We start from the raw sequence: 19,470 nt of genomic DNA on the forward strand, positions 1-19,470 counted from the left end.
TGGGGCCTATTATTGATTTCATTAATTATTTAGCGATTTCTTAAAATTACAGATTTTGAAATTGAAAATTGAATAGTTATGACTGTACATCTCCATATACGATAAAATTCTTAATTGCAAATAAATCGTGGTAATATGCACAATTTTATTGCACTTTCATTGATTATTACCAAATCAGGTCCATACAGTTTTTAGTTGTTGTTATTTCTGGCCGATTTCTGAGTTTATTCCCCTAATGTTGTCTTCAACAGCAACTCATTTGTTCAACAAACCCACATTATTTATTGAAAGAATTTTTGTTTTAATTTTAAATTGAAAATCAAAATTTTTACAAATGCATCGTTTGTAATCATTTTTTCTAACTGGATTTTAACGAATGAAAATCTTTTGTGCGACACCTGTTATGTGAAAACAAAATCAGTATCGGTTTGTCTTTGTCTTTCTATTATTTAGTGGTTTAAGTGCGCCTAGAAGTAAACTACAAAATTTGAAATTATGTGTGATCTCTTACGATATCAAGAAGTTATAGCATTGTTAATTTGACACATGTCTTGCAGAGGGCCAACTAAGTGAATAAGTACGTAATAATAATGAAAAGTAAGGATTTTTGTTGTTGTTATTTTTTGTGGTTCCAGGACGAATTTTCTAAAACCTTATCTCGCGGCCTTATCTCGCACATTTGCATCAACAGTGACCCACTGGTAAAATTTCAAGCTCCTAGCTTTAGCCGTTTTGGCTGGGCGTTGATGATGAGTCAGTCAGTCAGTCAGTACCTTATCACCAAGCTCATTTATATATATAAATATTGAAATTGTAAACACTCGTGTTTTTACTTAAGGTTTGTGGGTCCTTAGGTCAACCCTGGCAGCGGCTGAGCTTACCTCAGCCCTATATAAAACCACTCGTTATAAAACTTGAAATTTAGAATGATAATCAAGTATGGGAATTATGTTTATATAAGGAGGTGGTTTTGGTGGTTTGCATACGAAAAGTACTAAATGGTAGTGTATAAAGTGGGCTTGAGATATGGAAATAGTTTCGAAAATTCGTTCTTATGATTGAACGGATAAAACTGGAATCCTGAAATTTGGAACTAAAATTACTGTTAGAGTGTAGGATTGAGATATGGGGCTGTTTTGGAAAATCGTACTTGAGTGCACTAAATGGTACTAAATTTGGTACAATTTGAATTTGGATGAATGTATAGAGCTGTTATTTTGGAAGTTCGTACTTATGTGTACGAAAGGTACTAAATGATATTATATTTTGTGTTGGTTGTAGGAAAAGTTTTTGAAACATGTACTATATTATTAAGAAAGGCACTAAATGGTTCACCCAATACAACGTTAGTGTGTGGGGTTGAGATATACAGGTGGTTATGAAAATGTGTACCATAAAGGTACAAAAGTAATAAATTGTAAAAAATTTGGTATTGGGTCTTTCTGGATTTCTGAAATTATGTAAATGCATACTATATAGTGTCGGACAAAACTAAAGCACCCAGTTAGTTCATTTTTTTTTTTAAATCGAATTTTTTTTAAAGAAACAAAGTGTAAATGTTGTTCTGTATTTTTATTATACCCTATACCACAATGTGGAAAAGGGTATTATAAGTTTGTTTTGGTAAAAATTCATGTAACACCGCGAAATATTCGTCGGAGACCCCCAATGTGGTATACCAATCTTCATATCTCGACGAGACAAAGCGATTTTGAGATGTGTGTCTGTCCGTCCGTCCGTCCGTCTGTCCATTATAAATTGTAAACACGCTCCAGGCCGCAATTATGGACCGATCGTCACGAAATTTTGTATGGAGGTCGGGTTCAGATCAGAATAGATCCCTATTCTTATTGGTGATGATCGTGAAATATTTAGCGGGTGAAATGGACCAAAAACATAATATTTATCCAATTTTCTAGCGGCTCTGTAGGTCTCAATATTAGTCCGATCAACGCGTAATTTTAAACAAGGTAAGAGTATATCACAAAGGAGAAGCTTGCAATTTGAGATGGCGATCGGATAATATTTAAAGGGTTAAATGGACCAAAACTTTTGTGTGAAAATTGTGAAATTTTTTAATATACAGCTTATATCTTAATTCCTGGAAGTGACATTCCGGAAAAGTGTGATATACTTGAAAGTGGAACGCTTGACCTTCCAATTGATGCCAATAATGTTGGTGTGCATGATCAGATAACAGAGTTACAGCCTAATATATTCCGTTATTTGTGTGTAGTGTAATAATAATCTCGCTAGAAGTCGCAATTATACATCAATAGTCACGAAATTTTGCAACGGGTAAGAGTATAGGTCGAAAAAGATGCCTACAATTTTGAATGATGATCTGATATTCCTTAGCGGGTGAAATGGACCATTACTTTTGTATGAAAAATATAAATTTTTTTTCGGTCGATATTTTAATTCCTTTAGGACATATATATTTCGCAAAGTAGCCTACATATGGGAAAAAACTACTGACCTTTCCTCTGATGTAAATTACAATAAAGTGTTTGCTAGATAACGGGCCTACTGCCTAATTTATAATGGGTTCTGTGTATAGAACCACATTTTTATCCCATGCTACATATTGTCTCTCCAAAAGTTTATGTAACACCACGAAATATTCGTCCTAGACCCCTTATTTGGTATGCCAAAATTCATATCTCGACGAGATAAAGCTCCATTAAAAATTGTAAAGAAGCTTAAGGCCGCAATTATGGACCGATTGTAACAAATTTTTTAAGGAGGTTGTGTTCGGGCCAGTATAGAAATGATTAGTTTTTGCTGATGATCGTGAAATGTTCAGGGAATGAAATGGACCAAAAACAAAATTTTAACCAATTTTGTAGCGGCTCTGTAGGTCACAATAATAACCCGCAAAATTTTAAACAAAGTTTGAGTTTATGATGAAAAGAAGCGTACAAACTAACGTGAAGATCAGATAATACTTAGCGGGTTAAATGGACGGAAACTTTTGTGTGAAATTGGTAAAAATTTCAATAACGTAGCAGTTAAACAACGGAAGTAGTAGTACTACATAAGTGGGTTTCATTACATTTTAGTTTGTGTGATCAACATTTTCCTTTCCTGCTACAAAAATATCATTGTCATGCTAGACAACTTTTTGGTTTTGGTCATAAATATTATACATTACATTTCTGATATTTGATAATTAAATTTTCACAATCATTGAAAAGAAGTTCCGTGGAGAGCGACTGTCCAGGGATAGTGGTATAGGGTATCCCATGGTCGGCTCCGTCCGACTATAGACTTTTCTTACTTGTTTTTATTTATTTATATCTTTATTATTGGAAAATACAAAACTTAAGGAATTCAGAATTTAATAAACAAAAGTTAAAATTCAAAAAAACATTTTAGGTCGTAAAAAATGCGCGGACAAAACTAAAGCACCCCGCAATTCGAGGTACAACAAAATCTATTGAAAACAATATTTCGTTGCGTAACCTTTATTCTGGGTGATACACGCACATCTTGTAGGCATAGAGGATATTAAATTATTAATTATTTCAGGCGAAATAATTAATTTTCGGACGCTTCAGCATTTTCTGGTCAAATACAAAATTGCTTAGATTTAAAAATTTGAAAAATAACGATTTACAGAAGAGCGAAATAAAAAAAAAATGGAGGCGGAACATAATGGTCTGGAATTTTTTCTCAGGGCAAGGGATTGGACCAATTCATAAAATTAATGGAATTATGGATCGTTTCAAGTATCGTAACGTATTAAAAGGCGTGATTGTGCATAGATGGACATTTCAGGAAGATAACGAATGTATCGAAAGTGGTGATTCCAAAACAATTCGACAGAAGTTCTCCATTGGGGCTCCCACAAGCCCAAGAAATCAGAAAGCAACCGAAAATTGCAAAACCAAAGAAAATGTATTTGAAGCCGCAAAAATAGCCTGGGAAGTAAGATCGCCTGCAATAATTAATAATTTAGTATCCTCTATGCCTAAAAGATGTGCTTATGTCATCCAGATTAAAGATTACCCAAAGAAATATTGTTTGTATTTTCCAAAAAAAAAGATATAAATAAATAAAAAGAAAAATATAAAAAAATTTACAACTTTGTTTTCTTAAAAAAAAACTTACCATTTTAAAAAACGTACGGAGGGGGTTCTTTAGTTTTGGCCGACACTGTACGTGTACGGAAAGTGCTAAACACGGTGCTCTTGAAGCAACTTTAAATGGAAGGTGCTTACACCTGGGAAATTTTTGCGAATTCTGAAACTACAAGGTTCATAGATGAGGAAAATAAAAAAAACAAAAAAAAAATCGCCGGAGCGCTTTTTAAATAAATCGCCATTCAAGTTGACTTTTTTAGGGTTTTTGTTAGAATTTGATGATTTTGCTTGGAAACCGAAAGTCCTATCGGAATAAGGCTAAGAAAAATGTTGTAGCTATAAAGATTCTCTACAAGACAGACCTTTATGGTATTTTCGTAGGTTTTACCGTTTTTGAGATATAGAAGTTCAAATTGGGACTGACTTGTATAACAGTGTCATGACTACAATTTCCCAACATAAACTTATATATCTCAAAAATGGTACAACCTAGGAAAAAGATACGAAAGCCAATCTTGTAGAGAATTTTTAAAGCTACAGCATTTTCTTAGGTCCCATTCCAATAGGACTAGCGGTTTTCATGAAAAATACTGAATGCATGAGAAAAAATCTGAATGATTGATCTAAACTTCTATATCTCAAAAACGGTAAAACCAATGAAAATATTATGCAGGTCAAACTTGTACAGAATTTTCACTGCTACAACATTATCTTTAGTACTATTTCGATAAGACTTGCGGTTTCCAAGCAAAATTGTGAAAACCTAAAAAACCTACAAATGTGAACTTTGACCGCGATTTTTTTAAAAATCCCTCCAGCGATTTTTTCTTGTTTTTGGATTTTTCTCACCTTAGAACAGTGCTGTTTCAAAATCCGCAAAAACTTCCCAGGTGTAAGCGGTTTTCACTCAAACTTCGTTAAGGTGCACCATGTGTGACATTGTTTAAAAGGTAGCGATACAGTCAATGCATTGTCCCAATTTGAACTTCTATTTCTCAATAACGGTAAAACCTACGAAATTATAATAAGGGTCAATCTTGTAGAAAAATTTCAAAGCTACAACTTTTTCTTTAGTCCCATTTCGAAAATTTTTATTAAATAATAAACTAAAAATGCTTGTGTATAAAAGAATATACCTCACTATCGACACTGCACAGTGACATTTTTCCTCAAAAATGACATTTTTCCTCAAAAATGATTTCCTGTAGCAGGGATGAATGAACTTTTGCCTATTAATCACTATGCTATCGTTTATTCCATTGAAATATAAAAAAGTTCACGCACAAATCGATTTTAAAAAAATATTTTTTTGAAAAAATATATGAAATGAAAATTTTTTTTTTCAAAAAATTATTTTTTGTTGCACGAATGAATATATGTAACCCTACTAATAACTAAAATAACGTTTATTTCATTCAAACATTACAAAAGTCGCGAAAAAAGTCACTTTGAAAAAATTTAAAATTTTTTGTTCTTTGTTAAAAAAATTATATTTTTGAATAAAAGCGTTTACGACATTTTTACGATTCTCAGTATTGAAGAAAAATAGTGAGAAATAAAGTATGAAGAGTGACGTATTAAAATGTGTTTAAAAGTCTGATTTGTTTTGGAACCTTTTTAAGTGTATATTTTTAATTACTCCTTTTTTTAATAGGATATAACTAAAAATTTACACGAGGCTCCACTGTTCTAATTGTAACGAATTTAGAGGACCGCTCAAACTATCACTTTCTCAGAAGATTGATTGCTACCACGTGCGACGCCGGGATATAGACCCCCTATAACGATACCACCCGATTTTATTCATTTTCAGAATTTTACCTACAATAATCAACAGATTTTGCTTAAAATTGAAATATAACGTTTTCTCCAAGTTAAAAATATCCTCTGCAAATGAGTTCTCTGCAAATGAGAATCATTCATTAGAAAAATGTTTAATGTAGGTCCATGTTTTGATATAGCCCCCATATAACGATACCGCTCATTTTTGGGGGTTTTAGGTTTTCTGGCCACATTTTTGAAACAAATAGATTGAAATTTGATATTTCGGCCCTGGACAAGTAAGAATCGTTCCTTAGAAAATTTTACGATAAGTAAATAGCCCTACATGAATTTAATATGTAGAATTTTTGTGATAGTACACTTATTGATTGAATTATTTTAAGTGGTTAAAACACAAGTTTTGTATTTGAGAAAATTACGTTGTATATTTTTATATTTTCAAATCTTTATTTTAAGTAATGTATTTAAAAAATTGAAAAACGTTTTTTATTCGATAAAATTTTATAGAAGACGTTCATCAAATATATGAACATGGAATAAAAGACCTATGTCTGATAAACATATCCTCCAAATTGCATAGCTCTATCTTTATCTGTTTAGAAAATATAGATTTTTGAGACAAAAACCCCATTTTGGCCACACTGTGCACTGTTGTTGTCTTCTTCGTCATCAACATCATAATGGGCGTTGACAGGTGTCGTTGGTAATTATGAACATTTTATAAATTACTTAAATATAAACTGGTAACCCCAGACAACACAAAACACATAAATTATAATCTTTGCCAACAGCGTAATATAAAACATTTACCATATCGTCAGTATTTTCAAAAGAAAATTAAAAATCTGCAAGAATTCTTTGAATATGCAAAACTTCTTCATCATTCGCAACATCATTTATTAAATAATTAAAATATAATTAATTCATGTGTTTATACACAATAAATAAAAAAAACTCTTTTTCGTCATATTATGGACATGTGATTTATAGTTTCACACACCACAAGGGAGTAACATTTATCACCTGGTGCATAGAAATCCTCCACTTTTAGCAAATATTCGACATCAATTACAGTTTATTTTAATCAACACTAATGATACTTGTCTTCTATAATAATTACTATTAAAAATGTGTAAAGAAAAAGGCAAACAATCCAATAACAAAATTATTTAAAAACTACCTTGCAGACAATCAGAATCTTTGCGGTTTGTTTTAACCACAATTACACTGTGATACAAATGGAGACAAAATTTTTTTGCAGCATTTCTGAGGCACAAATTCGGGTTTGTGGGAGTCCATAAAAGACGAAAATACCTTTGGTTTCTTTGGGTCACTTCGGGTTTTGATTTTATAACGGTAAATGTAGTGAAAAATGGGCTTTCTTGGATTTTCAAATTTAAACGGACATTACTTCTTTTTTCCACAACCGATTTGCACACACTGTATTTCATTATAAAGGGGAGAGTAATGCCATTCGAACAAGGCATAGGTTTTTAAAATCGGTTAACAAATGGCTAAGTAATAGTGGTTTAAGTGTGACAAAAACGCATTAAAAAACAGTAAAATGTTTTTCCTTGTGCTCTAGGCTGCGTAAACGACACCTAACTGTACAATTATTTACTGTTAACAAGTAGGAAATTTACTTGGCTTTCCAAAATGGGAAAAACCAACGAAATCGGTTGAAAAATGAATGCGTTACGGTATCTTTTGTATTTCAACTTTTTGGTTTTTTTCATATTTTCCTTTATAAAAGATGGGTATCTTAGCATGTATGATTCTAATTGTGATTATCCTGCTTAACAATTACGCACAAGGTATCAATGTTTTATAAAGGAAAATATGAAAAAAACCAAAAAGTTGAAACCCACAAAATACCATAACGCATTCATTTTTCAACGGATTTTGTTGGTTTTTCCCATTTTGGAAAGCCAACTAAATTTCCTACTTGTTAACAGTAAATAATTGTACAGTTAGGTGTCATTTACGCAGCCTAGAGCACAAGGAAAAACATTTTACTGTTTTTTAATGCGTTTTTGTCACACTTAAACCACTATTACTTAGCCATTTGTTAACCGATTTTAAAAATCTATGGCTTGTTCGAAAGGCATTACTCTCCCCTTTATAACGAAAAACAGTGTGTGCAAATCGGTTGTGGAAAAAAGAAGTAATGTCCGTTTAAATTTGAAAATCCAAGAAATCCCATTTCTCACTACATTTACCGTTATAAAATGAAAACCCGAAGTGACTCAAAGAAACCAAAGGCATTTTCGTCTTCTGTGGACTCCCACAAAACCGAATTTATGCATTAGAACCCCTGCAAATTTTCACTGTAGCACAGTGTTATTAACACATCATATTGCTTTTGCAAACCGATGACTGAAATATATACTACGAGACAAAGCCATAAAACTTGATTTAATGTGTAAGAACGAATGTAAATCTATGAAGTTAGACGTAACCCAGTAAATAATTTGGAATGAAAATTAAGGAGAGAAAAGATGTAAAGATTCAAATGTTAGAAAAAAACGACAACGATTTTTAAATTATCATTTTTAGTCATAATTCGATTTTCAATTTTTGACATGGAATATATAAAAATGTTCGTAATTAAGTACAGAGTTAGAATCAACAGCTTTGTTTTATTACTTAAATTTTTCTTCTGTAACGTCGTCGTTTTAGACTGAATTTCTTTTATTCAGCCTATTGACAATTTTATTACGTCTCCTGGAAATTCTTGCTAATAATAACTGTGCCATACATAGTCAATTAGGGATTTTATATCCCCTGTAAAATACAAATACTCAAATGCATTTAATTTATTAATACAAAATTTTACTCTGATGTCTTTAAAAACTCAACACTTAAGTTATTTACTAGAAATTTGCTAAAAACTTGATGCTGGGATTTCTACTTTAAAGATCCATAACTGGAGGTGGTTTTATTTCAACGCCATACATGTTGGTGTTTTTCGTGAAAACTGCTGTCACAATAGCCAACATGGTGGCACTGATGATGATGGCGTTGCATTTGATGACAAAAATGATGAGACAAGTTGTACCAAATTCAACTATACATGAAATTGCTGCTGTTTGTTGGTGGTTCTTTCAATTGAAATTTATTTACTGATGGCCAACTTTAATTACCATTGGCGTCATGTTGATAATTGACAATATTCCATAAATGTTATGTTAACGCCTTTCAGAATATATTTTAAAAGGGGAGGAATCTTTTGCTTATAAGAAGTGTAATAGGTATCTGATAGACTTATTTAAAAAATATATAAATAATATAGGTAAACCCATTTATTTTTGTTACAACAATAAGTATGGTATGGTGGAATCACCATTGTAATATATGTATTTGTTATACCCTACACCACATTGTGGAATTATTACTTAATCACTTTCTCAGTCGATTTATGCATGTCCGTCCGTCTGTCCATGTATTTTTGTATTATGTCTTTGTGCACTTGTATGTAACATGCAAAAGGGAACGAGATTTACCCCTGGTTAATTTGGGGATATACATAGAATCACTTTCAGAGTCGATTTATGCATGTCCGTTCGTCTGTCCATGTATTTTTGTTCGCAAGGTAAATGTCGCATTTTTTATATGATTCAGCTGAAAATTAGGGAAGATCATTTTTTTAGCCATGGGGACTCTATGGCTTCTGGTGAAAACTGGCTCAGATCAGATCAGACTGGTTCAGATTTATTCACTCCCATATATGTTTTCACCCGATTAGAGGTATTGGTGTACAACTTTGAATGAGAGACGGAATTAGCACTAGAAAAAACTTTGCATAATTATATTGAAATCGGTTTGGATATAGCTCCCATATATACCTCGTCCGATTTGAGGTATTTGGTGCATCAAACACGCAAATTCTATCCTATTTTGATGAAATGTGGAAAATGTGATGCAAGGGAAAGTGGACAAGTTTCTTTTTTCCCCAGACCATTTTAAATGGTGGCAGAAATATCTCTCAGCATAATGTTGGCGACATTTTCTCAGTATTTCAGGGTTCTCTACAAGTACTGTCGTAAGACACGCAATTAGGACTTGGCTATAAAATGAAAGTCCAATAACATTGATCTAATAACAATCGAGGTGAAGTCTCACTTGCCCCTTTGGGAATGGTTGTCGGAACATATGAATCACTGGCAACTATAACTGTCAACTTACAGCGAATTTAGAGCGAAAATGTAGATAAAAACATCAAAATACAGTTATAAGGGTGATGACTTATTTACAAATTGTAAATTACAATCTCATATCCTTGCATCATATTTTGACAAGTTTTTATACCCTCCACCATATTAAGTATATATATTCTGGATCAGTATAATATCTAAGTCGATATAACCATGTCCGTCTGTTGAAATCAAGATACAGCTCACAATCTTTAAGATATAGCTTTGTGACTTAGTATAGAAGTTTTTATTACTACTATCATGTTTGGTATTGAAAATGTCGGTCCACGTTTTGACATAGCCCCCATAGAACGATACCTCCCGATTTTCGGCATTTTGAAGGTTTTAGCCTCATAATCCCACCGAAAAGGTTGAAATTTGGTATTAAGTCTTCGTTGGGGGTACAAAACTTTCTACCTGAAATTTGTCGGTATAGGTCCACGTCTTCCTATAGCTCCCATAGATAGGTACCTACCGATATTTTGAAGGTTGTGTCCTCAGTATCCCACTGAAATTAGGTATTTAGTCTTAGTTGGGGGTATAAAACTATCCTCCTGGAATTTGTCGGTATAGGTCCACGCATATAGCCCCCATAGAGCAGTACCTCCGGACTTTCTGTATTTTGAAGGGTGTGGCCTCAATTTCCCACCGAAATGGGGGACATTTGGCATTTAGTTTTCTTTGAGGGTATAAAACTTTCCACTTTAATGTTGTTGGTATAAGTCCAGGCCTTCATATAGCCCCCATACAACGATACATCTCGACTTTCGGCAATTTGATGGTTTTAGCCTCATTTACACACTGAAATAGCTGAACTTTGGTATTAAGTCTTCGGTGGTGGTATTAAACTTTCCAACTGAAATTCTTTGGTATAGGTTTACGTTTTAATATAGCCCCCATAGAACGATACCTCCCGATTTTCGGTATTTTTTAAGGTTGTGGGGTCAATATTCGTTGGTACAGGTTGGTACAGGTGCTAGCCTTAATATAGCCCCAATATAACGGTACCTCCCGGTTTTCGGTATTTTGAAGGTTGTGGCCACAATAACCCACCGAATTGGCTGAAAGTTGGTATTTAGTCTTCGTTGGTGGTATTCGACTGTTCGCGGCATCCAATTTTTTGAACGCGATTTGAAACCACAATTTTTTTCCTTAACCCATGTACCAAAAATCGAAATAAAATATATTTTATTTCGATGGAATTGTAATAAAGGAAATTTGAAATTTACCATAAACACTCATAAGCAAAAAGGCTGAGAGTATAAAAAATCCAATGAAGAACTGGTTATTCTGAACTGATTCGTTGAACCGAAAGTCCTTCTGTGGTATGTCCAAATACCGACATCCATAATTTTCCTTTATCCAAGCTTTTCTTAAACTGTTAACGTTTCCCAAACAGATTGCGCGATTTCTATATTCATGTTTTCGAAACTGTTGGATTCTGGTTCCTGCTGCATTGTCATCCAAGGAATACCTGAACTGCTGTCGGATGAGTCCGTGCTACTTTCGGGACAATCAGGTATCGCTGAGCTTGTAGTCGTGGACAATGTCACGTCCATTGTTCTCCTTCGATTGAATGGGTGGATGGTATTAGCACCAGCAGGTTTGTCGCTAAGGTAACCAATGCGACCTATGATCACAACTTGCAGCTTGTAGAGCCTCTTTTCGGCTTTGCACATTTATTCGCCTTCAAATAGTCCGTCCGTTTATCTCATTCTGTCTGTCTGTTAATCACCCTTTCTCCTCATTCCGAAATATGGCAATTTATCTTTATCAATGTTTTCACAACAGGTGTAAACCTAGGCGGAAGAGTTATTGGAAAAAAATTGTTGTCTGACCAAATTTTTGCTCAGCCATTACGTTTCTTTTTTATACTTGTACTCATTTTAATTTTTTTTTATAATTTCCTTCTTTATTCTATTTTTCTATTGCATTTTGCCCTTTACCGTAACCTAATTCCAAATTCTACTGACAATTTGCCCTTTAAAATCTGCAATGACTGATTGTTTTTTCTCTGCATAACTTGCTTTAAATATTTGCCAGACAATTTAATGACAGTCTACCGATAGACACTTATTAATCGATTTTAGAATTTCTTTATTGTCGAAAAAAACTGAACAGATTTACAACACATAAATAACCTGTATCAGACAAAATTCTTTAATGGTTTTAAAGGCATAAAATGTATGTGAATGGTTTATTCAAAAGACGTTAATAGCTAACTTTTAAGGGTAACGACGACAGGCAAAGTCATGAAACACCAACGATGACGGCGGACAAACAAAAGACTTAAGAAACAAACTTGTCATCACATCTTGCAAATTCTCTTCTCTATGTTTTGAGTGTGGGAGTTTGTTATTCACATTGTCGTCGTCGTTGGTGTTATGTTTGTTACTTCTACTGGCGGTGTGTTTAAGATTACCACCATCAACCGACAACGAACGGCAACAACAAAAGCAAAGCCCATAGCAAAATCAACAAAAGGAACTATGAAAACGTCTCATAAAAAGACACATACAAACATTTATGCTTTCAACACTTCAATTGCTTAAGCCTTAAATACCGCATTGACTGTTTAGTGAAGCATCCAAGTTGCAGTTTCTAACGGCACACAATGTGCTGCATGCATCTTGAAACCACCGAATCCAAAGATCTCGGTTGTTAGGTTATTTTGCGGTCGTGTTGGTATTGTAAACCGCAAAATTCAATAAATACATTTGGTTAGATCTTTGTATATTTTTTTCTATAGAGCTATTATTATATTCTCTTAGCATTTTCAGTTGTAAGAAAAATAAGAAATCCACGAAAGAAACAAATTTTATAATTTTATTGAAATGATCAAATGTGTTGGCAAAAATCGTGTAACACAAGGATTGAATTTTAAACAAACATGGATATGATGCAACGCCTACTTCAAAGCTTCCTTTCCAAAAAAAGTTAATACACAAATGTTGGTAGGTATTTTGCGGCTTAGAACGAAATAAATGGTATTTTATATTGGAAATACGTAAATTGGTAAAATGTTGGTAATTATTATGATTGAATTCATACGCATACGTACATATCGTCGCCTCCAAACAATAGTATGCTAAGTCGACTTAGCATGTTTTCAAGTTCCTTACATTTTTATATTTATCGTCTTTTTACTTAAATTCTGTCAAATTTTGGTAATGATGGGACAATCCGAACAGAAGTTATAAACAAATATTTCCTTAGCATAGTACTGAAAGTCAAAGAAATTGCCAAACTTTAAGAGCTTGTCCTGCAAAACTCGCTTTTCAGAATTAGCAAACTATTATTTGGAGGTGTCGAGCGTCCTTTAACTTAAATTCTGTCTAATTTTGGTAATGATCGGTCAATCCGAACAGAAGTTATAAACAAATATTGACTTAGCATAGTACTGAAGTTCAAAAAAATTTCCAAACTTTGATAGCTTCTCCTGCAAAACTCACTTTTTAGGCTTAGCATACTATTATTTGGAGGTGTCGATATATATTAAGTCAAGTTTGATATAAAAGCTAGTCAAATTCCAATTCATTTTGACTTAGATGCATTTACTTATACTAACATGCGAATTATTAATTTAATTACTCTGGGCACTAACGTTGTTCCGGGTCGGCTTAATACGAAAAAGTTTAGTATTTATTTTAGTTTTTGTGGAATAATTTACATACACATACATATGTATGTTCCCTCAACATCCCTGAATGGACAAGATAAAGTTCTCTCAGTATAATTAATGATTTGAAGATGGGTCATATAGGTCCACGATCTTCTCAACTTCCTCGAACGATATGAAAAGCTAGCCGAGTGCCATAGCATGTTCTACGGTAGGCTATTGCCGTCGTTGCTTACCGCATTAGAGGGAAATGCTTTGAAATGGTATCGAGTAAGGCGAGACGAGATCAAAGCCTGAATCTGCTTCCGCACCGAGGAGGAAGAGTTCTTTTTATCCGAACGTCACTTGAGCCAAATAAAACACTCATGTTATAATCGTAGGCAGCAGAACAAAGGGACAAGGATTTCATCTTATTCATGCTCACGACCTTACAAAGTCATCAGCAGTTGAATCATGTGGATCGTATATGCAACGGCTTTCGAGCCGAGTACTGGCACGATTTCACATTGGATGAATTGATGAGCCTACTCGACGATTTTGAGCTGATAAAGCAGAAGGAAGCTCGACTTGAAAAAGCCTCAAACCTCGCATCAGTTCCGTGTAGCAGATATCTTCTACACTGTTGGCGAAGCAAAAAACTTGGCCACATTCGGTGGCCTGTTGTGTGAAAAATGATGTGCTCTCCAGAGAGTACGGCTGTACAGACAATGATTGTAGATGTTCGGACATCTCGACTCACCGACAGGGCTGCCAGATTATTTTAATGAAATATCGTCAAAATAAAAATAAAAATCGTCAAATCTATTTTATAAAATCGTCAAAAAATCGTAAACAATTAAAATACGCACATTTATATATAAAGTGTGATCCAACTAGAGGTTCCTAACTTTTATTTTAAGAAAAAAACACAGAAAATTCTAATTGAATGAAAAATTTTTATAATTATTTTAAAGAACATTCTTTGGCATTTATCATGTGTCATGTGGAGAAGAATCGTTGCCTTGTTGAAACCAAAATTTAGTCGGGATCACGAGCTTCATTTTCAAGCATTGAATATGGGGCTTTCATGGTCGTCATTGAAGGTTAAGTTCTCACCGATATAATTTTTGAAGAAATATGGGCTGATGGTTCTACCAGCGCACAAACCCCACAAAACCGTTGTTTTTTTCTGGATGAGGGGACACTTCTTGAAAATCCTTAGGTTGCTCTAAACCTAACTGCGGCTACTTTCCTTGTTTACATACCCATTAAGCCAGTAATGGGCCTCATCGCTGAACAAAATTTGGCTCGAAGCACATTTCTCAAAGAAAGTGAATTTTCGTAATAAAGTTGAACGATTTGCAAACATTGTTTAATCGTAAGTCCTTCCACGATATAATGCCAAATAATACAAAACAAAAATAACATGATACCATGACACGACTCACACGTGATCAGTCAAAAAAGGCCATTTAAAAAAGTACATCTAATTGGATAAACTTTTATTTTTACAGTGTTTTATTTAACTTGCTTTGGTGTCCGTTTAGCAAGTTTTTGGTAACTCATTTTTAACACAGTTGCAGTTGACCAATCGAACTAAATCTTTGCACACTTTAGAGATTTGGATGACAATACATGAATATGAAGTCAAAACTTATATTGGTCCATTTTTACAGTGTTTTATTTATTTCATTTATCTTGCTTTTCAAATCTGGTAGCTCATTTTTAACACAGTTGCAGTTGACCAATCGAACTAAAACTTTGCACACTTTTCAGATTTGGATGACAATACATGAATATGAAACCAAAACCAATATGGGTCCATTTTTTCCCACCGCCCGATATAACGGTACCACCCGATTTCAGGTAATTTGAGAATTTTGTCTTCAATTTAGCCCGTATTGGCTCTAACTTGGCATTTGGAGTTCCCACTGGTCCAGGAATTTCCCCACTAAAAATTGTGGACATAGAACAAGGTTTTTTTCAGATTTGGTTGACAATACATGAATATGAAATCAAATCCAATATTGGTCCATTTTTACAGCGTTTTATTTAACTGTCAAAAAATGTTGTCATGGCGTGTTAGCGTTCAAAGCCAAAACTCATAACTTCAAAGTCAGCGCAAAAAGTGTTTGTCGTGAAGAAAATACATTTCTGTGGCCAAGTATCCGCGTTAATGTACAAAAACACATTTGCATTTGAAAAACGATAAGTTCTAGGACAGAGAAGCCATTACATAGTCGATACGTCCGAAGGTTTGCTTTACCACCAATGAAACCAGGTAACGTAATTTGGTGACTATGTGGGTTCGAGTCCTTGGCTTTCCTTTTTCACTTGCAAATAATTTCAGATCATCAAGCTTAACTCTAAACGAGAAAATTAACAAAAACCACAACACATGGTCGTATGTCAAACCGTACTCGTTGAGGCTAAAAAATGTGAAACTCTCAATGGAAAAATCAAATGACGCCTGACAACACATAGTGTTGCCAGAAACTTATGTAGTAGCCCTCATATATGTACTCTATTTTCATCCCAAAAAATTTGTCACCGTAAACTTTTAAGCCAAAAACCAATTTATAATTGTATTAAATACCACCACAACATTCAATAGTCTCTACTGGGATCAAAAATATCAATACCACTTAAAAATATGCTTTTTTAACTATTTTGTTGAATTAAAATAAGCGTGGTGAATTTTGAATATGTTTACGAACACTTGTGGTTACAACTATACACATTTCCCAGTTATGACCTTTATCGACATGAAATTTTTCGAATAGACGAACCAATTGTATAAATAAAGAAAAAAATGTAAAGGAAAAATTGCAGATGAAGCGAGCAGACCACCATTGAAAATGACTAATTTAACGAAAAATATTGAAATGTCATTTTAACGGTGCAATTTTAGTTACAACAACCAATGCGAATGCATGAATGAAAAGCTTGGCAATGATGCACATTATGTTGCCAACAAAAGCTACAATACTAATCTCAACAACGCCAACAACATGAAAAACAATCTTAAAAAATAAACATCATCTATGAAAAAATCTAAAACGTGAAAGGGCGCATTCGAAGTTTAATTTTAGTCGGTTTTCATTGTAAAGTGACTCTTTAATAATGACTTTTAAAACATTCATTTTTAATCAGCAACAAACGATCGTGTTGAGCCAAGTTGCTTCATTTATTCATGTTCATGTCTCAGTCTATGGCGGCAGCGGGAAACATCATTTACACTGGACAACAATTGTTGTTAATGCCATAAAAGAAGTGGAAACCAAACCAACTTATATTATATTCCATATTTGGTGATATTTTTTAACTTATGTTTGCCAGTGCAATCTTCGGAAAAAATGAAACAAAGAGGGAGGTTGCACATTTCGATTTCTATGCTCATCTGTGCAACACTTGTTGCTGCTGCTGCGGCAATTGCCTGTGATTGTCGTTTCTATAGACTGCTAGTCAGCCAGTTTTGGCGTTGTTTAAAATGTCAGGAAAAATTACTAGCCATGGTTGTAACGAAAACGGAAAATGGGTTATTCACAGAAGTTTAAACTTAACCAGCTTGGCACAAATTGATTTTTAAGTATACGCCAATGATGATAGACGTGCTTGCATGAACATACATATTTGTGGGCCTCAATTGTTCGCTGGAAATTTAAATTTTTTGTTTGATATTGACTTGACCTTTTATTGAAAATTGCTAACAAAGAGCAGTGTAACGGAAAGTATCTCAATTATTTAATTAGGCTTAACTAAAATATGTACGTGTAAAACATTTTAAGGTTCAAACTTTCGTAAAGTCAATATAATTAAGTTATTTACGTTCACTGCTATGTCTAGTGTTAGGATCTTATTAAGCCACATAATACCATATCACTACTATTTTGGTCCACGTAGGCTCCGATGATGCCGTATGTCTCATGGCATTAAATTTCCTGAATGGTAGTAACATTGGATCGAAATTACTGGAGCTACGGAACTTTCGGATGCTCCCGTATAAAAAATAACTTGTTTACATTTTCAAACTTATAGAAAAAAAGAAAATGTATAAAGTAGTAGAACCATGCACGTTCTGGAACAGGACAAGAATTAAGTTGAATAGTTTTATTGTATTAGTGATTAAATGGCCGCAATTACGTATGCAGAAGGCTAATAAAAAACTATATTTAATATTGAAATGTTGAACACTGAAAATTTTGTTGTAGTGAATTTACCAATAATCGGCCGTATCCCCCTCCAAAACATCAACAGCGACCAACATTTAAAATTTATTGCTTTACCCGTTCTCTAAATACACCCACCGAAATTCAAAATTACATCTCAACCCCTTTACACAATAACAATTTGTACCAGTTACCATTTAGAAATTTTCACACAGCGTATTTCCAAAACACCTTCCTATCTCAATCTCACATACCAACAGTGACCTTACGACCAGCTCTGTCCATACATCCAATAACAAATTGGGTACAAATAAAGTACTTTTCGTACTCTTAAACTACGTATTTCCAAAATCGTATCCATTCCTCAACCCTGCACATCAACACTGACCCTAATACCAAATTTTAGAATTAGGGATGTATAACTACACCCTACGAAATTGTATACCATTTATTGCTTTTCTTATACTTGGTATGTTTTTCCAACACCACTTCCATATCTCAATCCTTAACACCAACACTGATAATAATCCCTGATACTAATAATATCTCCATTCTACACACCAACAGTGATCCTAACACTAAATTTCCGAATTCCAGTCTTTACTTTAGCAAATATCAAAAGATTCCATATTTCCATTTAGCATTTTTCGTAAACATAAGTACGAATTTCCAAAACTAACCCCTATCGCAATCTCGTTGGATAATCTTAATTCCCAATATCAGGATTCCAGCTCTATTCGTTCATCCAAATCCAAGTAGTACCGAAATTCAATACCATTTAGTAGACATAAGTACGAATTTCAAAACCATTCCTTATATCAACTTAACTACCCAACCTTATCACACCCGTACACAAAAACAACCCACACTTTTTTAAGTTTCCTCTGTCTGTCACTCACAAATCACTAGACATAGGATTTTGCATATTCTGATTGGACCAACATTTGTTTCAACGAAAACTGACACGGACATATTTTATATTTTTTTTGCATATTTTGCATATGTACAAAATAGGCAATATGCAGAATATGCAAACAGTTTTTGACCAAAAATCGTCATAAAAGTCGTCAAATTGTCAATTAAAGTTGGAAAAATCATTATAAATCTTCAAAGTGTTCTAAATTAAGATTGTTAGTGGTTAAACGTCGATTTTTTAGCAGGTTATTATGTTGTTGAGACCCCTCACCATTTTTATACCCTCCACCATATTATGGAGGGTATAATTAAATTTGTCATAGCGTTTGTAAAACATCGAAATATTCATTGGATACCCCCCTATAAAGTATATACATATATTCTTGATCAGGGTAAAATTGTATGTCCATCTTACCATGTCCGACTGTCCGTCCGTCCGTATCTTGAAATCAAGATACAGCTCACAATTTTTAAGATAGAGCTTTGTAATTTGGTATAGAAGTTTCTATTATTCCTAGGATGTTTGGTATTGCAAATGGGCTATATCGGTCCACGTTTTGATATAGCTCCATAGAACGGTACTACCCGATTTTCGGTATTTTGAAGGTTTTAGCCTCATTACCACACCGAAATGACTGGAATTTGCTACTTAGTCTTCGTTGGGGGTATACAACTTTCCCCCAGAATATTGTCGGCATCGGTCCACGCCTTCATATAGCCCCCATAGA

This window comes from Musca autumnalis, unplaced genomic scaffold, assembly GCF_047663935.1.
Source record: "Musca autumnalis isolate F117 unplaced genomic scaffold, ASM4766393v1 scaffold_3, whole genome shotgun sequence".
NCBI lineage: Eukaryota > Metazoa > Arthropoda > Insecta > Diptera > Muscidae > Musca > Musca autumnalis.